The 12,356-nt window shown below is 38.8% G+C and overlaps 1 long non-coding RNA gene across 1 annotated transcript in view; it reads left to right on the top strand.

Annotated features, from left to right (window-relative positions):
- Positions 1–1,171: 1,171 nt before the first annotated feature.
- Positions 1,172–12,356, top strand: part of LOC144320102 (uncharacterized) — a 47,429-nt gene continuing 36,244 nt past the window's right edge. Inside the window, exon 1 of the long non-coding RNA XR_013385684.1 lies at positions 1,172–1,443. This is a non-coding gene — a long non-coding RNA (uncharacterized LOC144320102). The remainder of the gene's footprint in view (positions 1,444–12,356) is intronic.

Raw genomic sequence — 12,356 nt, 5'->3', positions numbered from 1 at the left:
TGAAGTCAGCAGTATCTTGTCAGGTGAGGACTAGAAGAAAGCAGCCCTTACTGACATTGCCAAGAACAGTTTCAGGGAGCTGGTGGAGCAGTGCCAGACTGCAGTGGGTGCGAGATTAAACAGAAAGTGTGGCATGAGGAATGTGAGTGGAGACAATGTTTTCTGAAAGCTGGACTATGAGCTAAAAGACCTGTAGCACTTCATCTGACCATAGTCAGATGGGGAGACACAGAATGATGAAAGGGTCTTTTGATTTGGGTTTGATTTGATTCTAGGGTGTGTGTGTGTGTGTGTGTGTGTGTGCATGTTTAAGATGAAAAGAATTTGAATACATTTATTTGCTGGGAGAAGGGAGCTCTAGAAAGCATAGGGGATGAAGATACAGGGAGAGAAGTATAAACAGAATCTGATCCTCGGGAGCCTGGGTGGCTCAGTGGTTGAGTGTCCGCCTTTGGCTCAGGGCATGATCCTGGAGTCCTGGGATCAGGTCCCATGTCGGGCTTCCTGCATGGGGCCTGCTTCTCCCTCTGCCTGTGTCTCTGCCTCTCCCTGTCTGTGTCTCTCATGAATAAACAGATTAAAATCTTAAAAAAAAAAAAAAAGAATCTGATCCTCAAGGAGGCAGGACACAATGTGGGGAAGCCTTCAGAATATGGTTGTCCTTGAAGAGACATATGTGGATAGGAGACTAGAGGTTAAGGAGTCCATGCCTGAAGGCTTCTATCAGAGATTTTGAGCATCAGATGTGACCTTACACACCATCAGGTAAAATCACTGTCAACCCTAACTGCACACTAAAATCATTTGAAGGATCTCTTTTTTAAAATACTGATTCTGGGGATCCCTGGGTGGCGCAGCGGTTTGGCGCCTGCCTTTGGCCCAGGGCGCGATCCTGGAGACCCGGGATCGAATCCCACATCGGGCTCCCGGTGCATGGAGATGGAGCCTGCTTCTCCCTCTGCCTGTGTCTCTGCCTCTCTCTCTCTCACTGTGTGCCTATCATAAATAAATTTAAAAAAATAATAAAAATAAAATAAAATAAAATAAAATACTGATTCTGGGTCCTATACCCAGGGATTTTGATTTAATTCATCTGGAGGTTATTTTTTAAAAGCTCTTCCGATGATTCTAATGTGCAGCTGTGATTAAGAACCTTTGATCTGGTCATTAGCTCAGTTTATGCAAGACCTTGACTTTTTGTCATCCTTGTTGGTACTTTCTCCTTTGGGATAGATTGGAAGTGACATGGTGTCTTTCTTAACTATTGCGGGGGGCCTGCAGATGACTAATGAAGCCCTAGATGGGCCCCCCCAACTAGCATAGGCCAATTGACCTCACCCTGGCCTAGTCATTTGGAATCCCACATCAACTGCCAAAAAGCAATCCGTTAATAAATAAGAAGAAGAAGAAAGTATGAGTTACAGAGCATTCATTAAAAGCCAGGTATGATGCTAAGCATTTGTTTGCATGATCTTATTTTAATCCCACAACTGTCCAAGATGGTAAAAAGTACTTGTATTCCCACATTACAGATAATGTGTTACATAGTGAAGAGTTAGCTCAAGATCACAGGTAGAGGTTGGCAAAGGCACTCCTGCCTGCCACCAGAACGTAAGTCATTAATCCCTGTACTAACAAAACTTTACAAATGTGTAATATAGTCCAGCCTATTTCCATTTTCAACACCAGTTTAGATCTCTTGAAAATATGAAGTTACATCCTTCTTCTACATAAATATGATTTTTAAGATATTCTCCTATATTCAAAAATCAAGGTTTGAGGGGATCCCTGGGTGGCTCAGTGGTTTAGCGCCTGCCTTTAGTCCAGGACGTGATCCTGGAGTCTGGGGACCGAGTCCCACGTCCAGCTCCCTGCATGGAGCCTGCTTCTCCCTCTGCCTGTGTCTCTGCCTCTCTCTCTCTCTATTATTAATAAATAAATAAAATATTTTTTAAAAATCAAGGTTTGAGTTACTTTATCTTAGGCTTTTCTAGCTGAAAACAGTTACAGGCTGGAGAGGCTTTATATTATGCATCCGTAACTTCATCTTCCATAATTTATGTCACTTCTTATATATAATAAGATAGGATGTGTGGTAGAGTGACTTAACACATGGGCTTTGGAATCAGGAAGATGTGCTGTGAACACCAGCTCCAGTCTAGTATATACGAATTATGTAACCTTGGACTCCTGCAAATTCTCAATCTCCGCAGTTGTAATATGGAGGTAATAACACCTATGGCACAGTGTTAATGAGAGGAGAAAATTAATAAGAAGGATCTCGGGTGGGACACCTGGGTGGCTCGGGTTGAGCGTCTGCCTTCAGATCAGGGTGTGATCCTGGGATCTGGGATCGAGTTCCACATCAGGCTCCCCGTGGGGAGCCTGCTTCTCCCTCTGCCTGTGTCTCTGCCTCTCTCTGTCTCTGTCTCTGTCTCTCTTTCTCTCTCTCTGTGTCTCAGGAATAAATCAATAAATCTTTAAAAAAAAAAAAAAGAAGGATCTTGGGAAACATACAAAATTAAAATCTTAAAGTAATCCTTAAAAATAAAAGGTAACTAAAAATAAATGAATTTAAATGTATATAGAGTCTTTAGCAGGACAGCAAAGAAGATCAGCAAAAAAAGAATTTAAAACTCTTTACAGGGGATCCCTGGGTGGCTCAGCGGTTTAGCACCTGCCTTTGGTCCAGGGCGCGATCCTGGAGTCTCAGGATCAAGTCCCACATCGGGCTCCCGGCATGAAACCTGCTTCTGCCTCTGCCTGTGTCTCTGCCTCTCTCTCTCTCTCTCTATGTCTATCATGAATAAACAAATAAAATATTTTAAAAATAAAAAATAAAAATAAAACTCTTTACAATAATCATATTATTAGAGGCAGCTTTAGTACTATATCATTCTGTGTAATGTAGAAAAAGAAAATGAGAAAATTTTTAACAATCTAATTCTATCATCTATGGTGTCCTTTAAATCAGAATTCTTAGTGAGAAGAAAAAAGAGACACAGATATAAGATAGAAGAGTTTGAATACCAAAACTTATAGTCCTGAACGTGCATTAGAAATACAGCTGGGGGGGGATCCCTGGGTGGCGCAGCGGTTTGGCGCCCGCCTTTGGCCCAGGGCGTGATCCTGGAGACCCGGGATCGAATCCCACGTCAGGCTCCCGGTGCATGGAGCCTGCTTCTCCCTCTGCCTATGTCTCTGCCTCTCTCTCTCTCTCTCTGTGTGACTACCATAAATAAATGAAAAAAAAAAAATACAGATAACAGAAATACAGCTGGGGGCAGCCCCGGTGGCTCAGCGGTTTAGCACCGCCTTCAGCCCAGGGCATGATCCTGGAGACCCGGGATGAGTCCCACATCGGGCTCCCTGCATGGAGCCCACTTCTCCCTCTGCCTGTGTTTCTGCCTCTCTCTCTCTCTGTGTCTCTATTAATAAATAAATAATAAAAATCTTATAAATAAATAAATAAATAAATAAATAAATAAATAAATAAATAAATAATTTTCCTGTGTTCACTGAAAAGATTAGAATGGCCTTATGATTAGTATCCCTAATGTTAAGACAGTGGATTTGAAATTCCATTCCCCATTAAGAAACATGCAAGATTAGCATGGACTATTTTGTCATCCTACCAGATAGCAAGGTAAATATCAAGGATTATTAAGGACATGTGAAAAAGACCCAGGAGTCAACTCAAAGACTCTCCTTCTTGGAACAATTTGAGTATCAATAAGGATGCGGTTTGAAGTCCATCAAATGTGTTCATATTCATAATGGTCACTTTTATTTATTTTTTTAAAAGATTTATTTATTTATTTTGAGAAAGAGAGAGAATGATTGAGGGGAGGTGCAGAGGGAGAGGGAGAGGGAGAGAAGCAGACTCCACACTGAGCACAGAGCCTGCTCTGGGGCTCAGTCTCACCACCCTGAAATCCAACCTGAGCCAAAACCAAAAATCAGATATTCAACTAACTGAGCCACCCAGACACTCACTCCCATAATGGTCACTTTTAGAGGACGCTTATCAACAAAATTCATTATTTGAAAACTGATAAGCAAAGAGAAAGAAACAAATGTATATCCTGCCTTTCCTGTACATCCTATGCCACTAGTTAACCAATTAGTATATAAGGTGAATTAATTTCTTTCTTTCTTTCCTTTCATTTTTTCTTTTTTTGTTTGAGAGAGAGAGAAAAAAATCTTTTTTTGGAAACACTGCAGCTAAGAAATGAAGAAGAAATAATAGCCCCGAACTCTACCATTTTGCAATCTCCTAATGAATTCATGAGTCTAGGCACCAAGCATCAGTGACTGGTAATGTCGTAAAGACAATCAGATATTATGTGCCTTCTGATAAAGTAATAAACATCTACTTGTGAAGAACTGGTCAAAAATTTCAAACCTGAATCTAATCAAGACTTTAGATCCAACTATTGATTTATAGGGAAAAAAATTGAACTACACAATGAGGAAGCAGTCACACAAAAAAAAAATAAATAAATACAAAGGACCCTGCTTCTTCAACAAATAAATTACAAAAGGACAAAAGAGACAGGGATTTGGCTGGGAAAACCTATAGATTAAAAGAGGCTTAAAAAACTTAACATTTAGCGCCCCTGGGTGGCTCAGTCGGTGACTTGATTTCTGCTCACATCATGATCAGATTCCATGGTCATGGAATCTGGCCCCACATCAGGCTCTGCAGTTCAGTTCAGAGTCTGCTTGTCCCTCTCCCTCTGTTCCCCCCGACCCTACTCTCTTGTGAGTACAAAAAAAAAAAAAAAGGTTAAAAATTAATTAATTAAAAATAAATAAAAATGAATGATATTAATTCTCCTATGAAATACATATTAAGTACCTACCAAATTATTTTTCTCAAATAAATAAGTAAACCTTGGGATGCCTGAGTGGCTCAGCAGTTGCGCATCAGCCTTTGGCTCAGGGCATGATCCTGGGATCTGGGATCGAGTCCCGCATCGGGCTCCTTGTGGGGAGCCTGCTTCTCCCTTTGCCTGTATCTCTGCCTCTCTCTTTCTCTGTGTGTCTCTCATGAATAAATAAATAAAATCTTTAAAAATAAATAAATAAACCTTAAAAAAAAAAGTTAAAGAAAAAAAATCACCTAGTGTGATGGTTAATTTTATGCTTTGACATGATACCCAGACAGTTGATCAAATACCAGTCCAGATGTTGTTGTGAAGGAATTTTTTAGACAAGATTATCATTTAAGTTAGTAGAGCATATGACTCTTGATCACAGGGTTGTGAGTTCGAGCCCCACATTGGATACAGAAGTTACTTAAATAAAACTTTTAAAAAATGAATAGATTTTGAGTAAAGCAGATCAACCCCCATTATATGGGTGGGCCTCAACCAATCAGTTAAAGGTTTTAAGAGAAAAAGACTGAGGTTCCCCCCAAAAGATGGAATTCTTTCAGGTTGCCTTTAGACTTGAGCTAAATATCAAATCCCCTGTGTTTCTAGCTTGCTGGACTGCCCTGCAGACTTTGGACTTATCAAGACTCCATAATTGCTCTCTCTTATATAAACTCATGTAAAATCTGTGCTGTTACAAAGCAGAGTAGTGATTATCCTTGTGAAGGGTGGTAATGATGGTAGTGATGTACAATATTATAAATACTATTACTATAATAATAATATAAATAGTATAAAAAGGGACGCTTGTGTAGCTCAGCGGTTGAGCCTCTGCCTTTGGCTTACGTCATGATCCTGGGGTCCAGGGATTGAGTCCTACATCAGGCTCCCTGCAAGGAGCCTGCTTCTCCTTCTGCCTGTGTCTCTGCCTCTCTCTCTCTCATGAATAAATAAATAAAATATTTTTTTAAATTCTAAAAAAAGTATTAAAGTACTGTATTTACTATTTATTTATAGCATATACTGTACATATTTACTACATATAATAATTTTTACTACATACATATGTGTATATATAGTAATTTTTTTTTTTAGAAAGAGAGAGAGCACACACACGTGGTGAGGAGGGGCAGAGGGAGAGAGAGAGGGAGAGAATCTTAAGCAAGCTCCATGCCCAGCATAGAGCCTGACACAGGGCTCCTTCTCACAACCCTGAGATCATGACCTGAGCTGAAACCAAGAGTTGGACACTTAACTGACTGAGCCACCCTGGTGCCCCAGTAATTATTTTTTAAAGGGAGGACTAAGTGGCTAATAGAACTTAAAAATCAGAGATTAGCTCTTTCAAGCATTAGGCATGAATGGATCCTAGGGCCAATAGATCATTATTTTGAAAAGCTGAGATGCCAAAGGAAAGAATAAGATAAAACTATTGTTTTAGGGTAGAGAGCACTCAGAAAACAAAAACAAAAACTGTGGAGAGAAATTCTTGACATATTTGAAAGCCTGGAAATTTTGAAAAGCAATTTGACTGTATCTCGGTAGATAAATTCCTACAATGCAGCAATTCCAACTCTAAGTCAGCATGATAAAATCTCAAACATAGGCATAGAAAGACTTATACAAGGATGTTGTACTAAAAAGCATGTAAATTAGAAACAACGGAAATTGTTCACCAGTGGGGGAGTAAATAGATGAAATGTGATATGTGGGCCTGTCATACAGTTAATTAGTACCAACAGTTAAAAATGAGCTAGGGGGGCCTCGCTGGCTGGGTAGGTAAAGGATGTGGAGCCTACTTAAAAAAAAAAAAAAAAGGTTAAAAATTAATTAATTAAAAATAAATAAAAATGAATGATATTAATTCTCCTATGAAATACATATTAAGTACCTACCAAATGCCAAATACTGTACTAGGTTCTGGGGATTTAGAGATAAGCAAGCCAAAAACTTTGCCTTCAGGGAGCTTACAACTAGATCTGCATGTACCAGCACAAAGGGCAGAAATATCATGTGGAGAGAAAGGAAGGAAAAATGTAGGTTGTAAAACATGAACTGTATAGGTTCTTAAGTTTTCCACTAAAAAATCCTACATATTATTTAGGTATACACACATGTAAATGTATAATTTAATAACTTTAGAGAACACGTAGAAAAAAACATACGTAATAGGGTTGCTTCTGGGAAGGGAAAGAAGGGAATAGGACTGAGGATGTGAGTCAAAGAGAACTTCAACTTTATCTGTAACTTTTTTTTTTTAATTTTTCATTTTTTTTTGAGTAAGCTCTATGCCCAATGTGGGGCTTGAACTCATACCCCTGAGTTAAGGAGCTGGATACTCTACCGACTGAGTCAGCCAGGTGCCCCTATAACTTTTCTTTTTATTAGAAAAAAGATAAGTCAGTGTATCATAATAGTGACAATGGTCACTGCTGGGTATTGGAAACATCTGTAATCTGCTATAATCATCTCTGTACTTTATTTTTTACTTTCTCCAAACTAAAGAACCTATGGCAAGGGAATTTAGAATTTCAAGGAGAAGTTACAGGGAACAGACCTTATAGAGAAAAGTCCTGGATGAGTTGGTTTCAAACTAGAAATAAAGGCAATACCTCTTCTTTTGGGATAGAAGGGCAGAAGAAGCAATGGATAAAGGAAAATAGAAAAGACTGAGGAAAGGAATAGGAAATTGAAGATTTTCAGATGGCCTTGAACTTCTCAGAAAAGCAGGAGGCAAGATCATTGGAGGTCAAGGGCAAGGGAAGATTAAGCAGTAACTTTCAAAAATATGAAAAACATTTTTAAACAACCAAGATAGGAAAGTCATTAGTGAATCTCCAAGAGAGTAATAAAAAGAGTATAGAACCAGAGGAAGTCTGGTAGCATAAATTTTTAGTGAACTGAATCAGATTGGTTTCGTGTCTTTAGCAAAACTTGATAGCCTAGGAGAAAAGAGAGAAATTAATTGTCAGTGAACACAATTTAGGGAATGATGTGATGGGCACTTGGTGAAAACATAAAGAAAGAGGTGAGGTATACTAGAATGATCATTAAAGCAACCTTTAAAGTTCTCAATTTGTTAGGATGCTCAGGTGGCTCAGAGGTTGAGCATCCGCCTTTGGCTCAGGGATCAAGTCCCATATTGGGCTCCCTACATGGAGCCTGTTTCTCCCTCTATCTGTGTCTCTGCCTCTCTTTCTGTGTCTCTCATGAATACATAAATAAAATCTTAAAAAAAAAAAGTTCTCAATTTGAGGGTCAGGTTGAATGGAGGAAAAAACATGTGGAGAAAACTTTGGTTCTCTTGGATTAGAAGTTGGCAAGGGCACGGCACACACTTCAACTATTTTGTTCCCGAGCCATTGGCGGACAGCACTAATTGATCTTGGCACCCTTTCTTACCAAAACTAGACACGAGCCCCAAACTCTCCTCAATTCAGGGTTCCAGGGAGCTTGTCCCAGTCACAGAGAGTGGACACCCCATGTGAAAACCACTGGACAGACCTGCACTGGACAGCAGTTTCAACCCAGTCAGGAAGCATGTCAGATTAATCTTTGAAATCTCCAAGGGCTGGAAGTGGCACACAATAAACTCTCACTCAATAAATAATTATGGAAAGAAGGAAGGGAAGAGGTGGGAGAAAAAGAACGAGAGAACAGAGTCCCCAATGTAAACAAAGAACAGATTCAAGAGAAATGAAAGAAAAGTGAAGGAAGGTCAGTTGGGTTCAGAACGGAGAGCTCAAAACTGGTGACCTCAGGACGCCTGGGTGGCTCAGCAGTTGAGCGTCTGCCTTTGGCTCAGGGCGTGATCCTGGGGTTCTGGGATGGAGTCGGGCATTGGGCTCCCCACGGGGAGCCTGCTTCTCCCTCTGCCTGTGTCTGCCTCTCTCTGTCTCTCATAAATAAGTAAATAAAATCTTAAAAGAACAAAAACAAAAACAAAACTGGTGAGGTGGCACTGTTTCAGTAGTCAAAAAACATTAGAGGTTTGCCTCTTGTAAGGAATGAATGAAATATAAAATACTGTTAAACCCTAATTCTGTTTTCTTCTGTGAAGTCTTCTTATTTTTTTTTTTAAGATTTTATTTATTTATTCATGAGAGACAGAGAGAGAGAGAGGCAGAGACATAGGCATGGGAGGAGCAGGCTCCCATGGGGAACCCGATGTGGGACTCCATCCCAGGACCCCAGGATCATGACCTGAGTCAAAGGCAGATGCTCAACCACTGAGCCACCTAGGTGTCCCCTCATTTCTTTTAAAGAGCTCCCCTATAAGGTAGCTTAGGAAAGGTGAAATGCTACAACTGAACTTTTTCTTTAGGCAGAATTTTTTTTTTTTTTTTTTTTTAAGTAATCTCTATGCCCAATGTGGGACTCAAACTCCACCCCAGATCAGGAGTCCCCTGCACTTCCAAATGAGCTAGCCAGGGGCCCCTGCAGAGCACTCTGAATAAACTTACCACCTAAACATTTAAAAATCAAAAGCTCAGTAATGTTTTGTTTTGCTTACATAATATGGATTTTTATGAGGAAAAAATGCTTTCTGTCACTGCTGCAGAACTGTAGAATTTTCAGTTGACAAAAGTATGGGATTTTTGTGTTGTTGTTTTCCGTAGGAAGCGTGAAAATCTAGCTGAAGTCTGGTAGAATAGGGAATGTGGGGGAAATATTTCTTATTTTTCTGAAACTTATTTTATTTTATTTTTAAATATTTTATTTATTTATTCATGAGACACACACACACACAGAGGCAGAGACACAGGCAGAGGGAGAACCAGGCTCCTCGCAGGGAGCCTGATGCAGGACTCGATCCCTGGACCCGGGATCACACCCTGAGCAGAAGGCAAATGCTTAACCATTGAGCCACCCAGCCGTCCCTGAAACTTAGTCTAAAAAGAAAATTGAAGCTATCTAGTTGTCTGAATTTTTCAACCATTGAAAATTCTGTAATAAATTATGGCTGCAAAAATGTTTTTAGGAATACCATCTTAACATTTACCTGCAAATAGAATTAACTGCTTTTCTCTCCATGTCATAACTTGAGTTAGTCTAGCATGGTTGTCCTCTAACAGGGTCATTTATGGAAAGATCAGATGTTTTCCTTTGTTTTTCTGTCCAAACTACCTGACACTTTGTCCTCACCAACGCTTCTTATCCACTACCTCACCTGTGATGGAACCATAACTTTGTCTGTGGATGTCAACCCCATACAACTTGAGCATGGAGGTAAATCCTTAGGAAATATGTGCAAATTATTTAAAATAAAGGCATATAAAAAAATAAAATAAAGGCATATATGTACTTTTGGAATCAAATATTGGAATGGAATATTATTGGGTCTTAAAAAGGAAGGAAATTCTGACACATGCAACAATATGGATGAAACTTGATGACATGATGCTAAGTATCAAACACAAAAGGCCACATATTGTACAATTCCACATATATGGGATACATAGAGTGCTCAAATGCATGGAGATGGAAAATATAATAGTAGTCACCAAAGACAGGGGAGAGGGGAAAAGAGAGTTATTGTTTAATAAACATGGTTTCAGCATGGGAAGATAAAAACTTCTGAAGAGAAATGATATGGATTCACAGCAGCATGAATGCATTAGTGCCACCAAACTATACACCTAAAAGTCGCCAAAATGGTAAATTTTATATAGTTATATATAATTGACCACAATAAAAGTAAATAACATAAAGGTATCTTCAACTATATCTTCAAAAAAGGGAAGCTGTGGCTGATTTTGACTCATTGTAATAAAAAGGAAATAGAAGGTAGGTTTTTTCCTCATGACAACATTGTTAACCTCAAGATAAATACATTTACTTTAAATGGTCATTAATCTCTTGGCCCCAAATTCACTGAATAGCACAGTTAATAAGAAAATACCATTTGAGGGGCCTGGGTGACTCAGTCAGTTAAGTGACTGACTGCCTTCAGCTCAGGTCAGAATCCCAGGGCACTGGGATCAAGCCCTGCTTTGGGCTCCCTGCTCAATGGGGAGTCTGCTTCTCCCTTTCCCTCAGCCCCTCCCCCTTGCTTATGCTTTCTTTATCTCTCTCTCAGATAAGTAAGTAAAATCTTTAAAACAAGAAAAGAAAAGAAAATGCAATTTGAGTGTGAGATGAAAAGGCAAAATGATGATGGATACTCCACATCTTCAATAATAGTGCAACTGGTGCACTTGGAAGCTTTGCAGGAATTAGACTGGAATTAGACTGAAACTTTATGATCTTTGGTTTGAGAAGACTTTTTTTTTTTAGTCAATAACTTATAATATTTATTTTGGTCATTAGGGAAAATTAAAGGTAGAAAGATTTAAAAAGGGAATTTTTTTAACATGGAGATTATTAAGATATAGCAGCATGATACATTTAGGCAAGGATAGAAAAGTAAACTATATTAATGTGTTTGTGTTCCGTTTTCTTAACCTAAAATTATTCCACATATAAAAAGATTCCCAATTATGTCAATAACTGTAGGAAACTGATAACTACTTAACCTCCCCTTCTACTCTCCACCCCCACAAAAAATAAAATAAAATCTGAGCCACTAGCTGCACAGTGCTCTCAGCTGCTTTGTTACTTTGAGAAATGCAGAGGGTCGGTGGAAATTATCCTGTAATGAGCAATCCATCTGGCTGCACCTAAAAATGGAATAAAAATGCCACCCTTGACTTTTCCATGGTAGTAAATTAAAGCCTAATGTATAGTTCTAATTGCTAACATTTTCTCTCTAATTATGGTTCAGTTTGGCTAGGATTTCCGACAATCCCCTTGTTCCCCTAAAGCAAACACCAGAGAATGTTCTAACCCCACTGGTGGCATTTATTAATAACCCCCTTGACAGATGAAAAAAATCATTATTCTATATTAGACAGGAAAAGATTTTCCTAGTGAAAGCTAATTGATAAAAACCCCATTCAGACACTATAGAGGAATTAATTTTAGAGAGGGAAAAATACAATAGTGTTAAATAAAAACAGACTCATTCATCATATAACGCTGCCTGGGCACTGTTTGGGGTACCAGCTAGGGGAAAAAAAACTTGATAAATATATGAAAAAATATCCATGTATACTCATATATTAGGATGAAGAGATGAGACGAAGAGAGCTCTCTTGTGAAGGATTCTTACTTTGTGCCTCCATGAAAGAGATAAGATGCGATAAGTTGGTTTCTCTGTATGGCAAATACAAACACACACACACAAAATTGTTGCGAATGTTTCCACATGCTTCTATTTAATCTCTTTCTTTCTTATTAAAAAAAGGCATTATTCCTTTTAAACTAACGTACAAATACATGCTAAATACAAATCAGTATTTATCTATAGGTCTAGGTCTCATCAAACAGTATACAGTGTTCTGAGTGACAATTAATAATTCAAAAATACTAAACAAAAGTGAGATTTCTGATATATTGAGAGGAGGCATGTTAGAAAAAAGAAACTCACTGAAAAAGATT

Source organism: Canis aureus, chromosome 9 (genome assembly GCF_053574225.1).
Source record: "Canis aureus isolate CA01 chromosome 9, VMU_Caureus_v.1.0, whole genome shotgun sequence".
Lineage (NCBI taxonomy): Eukaryota > Metazoa > Chordata > Mammalia > Carnivora > Canidae > Canis > Canis aureus.
Note: the sequence above shows the minus strand (reverse complement) of the source record. Positions and strands in the feature narration are given on the sequence as shown.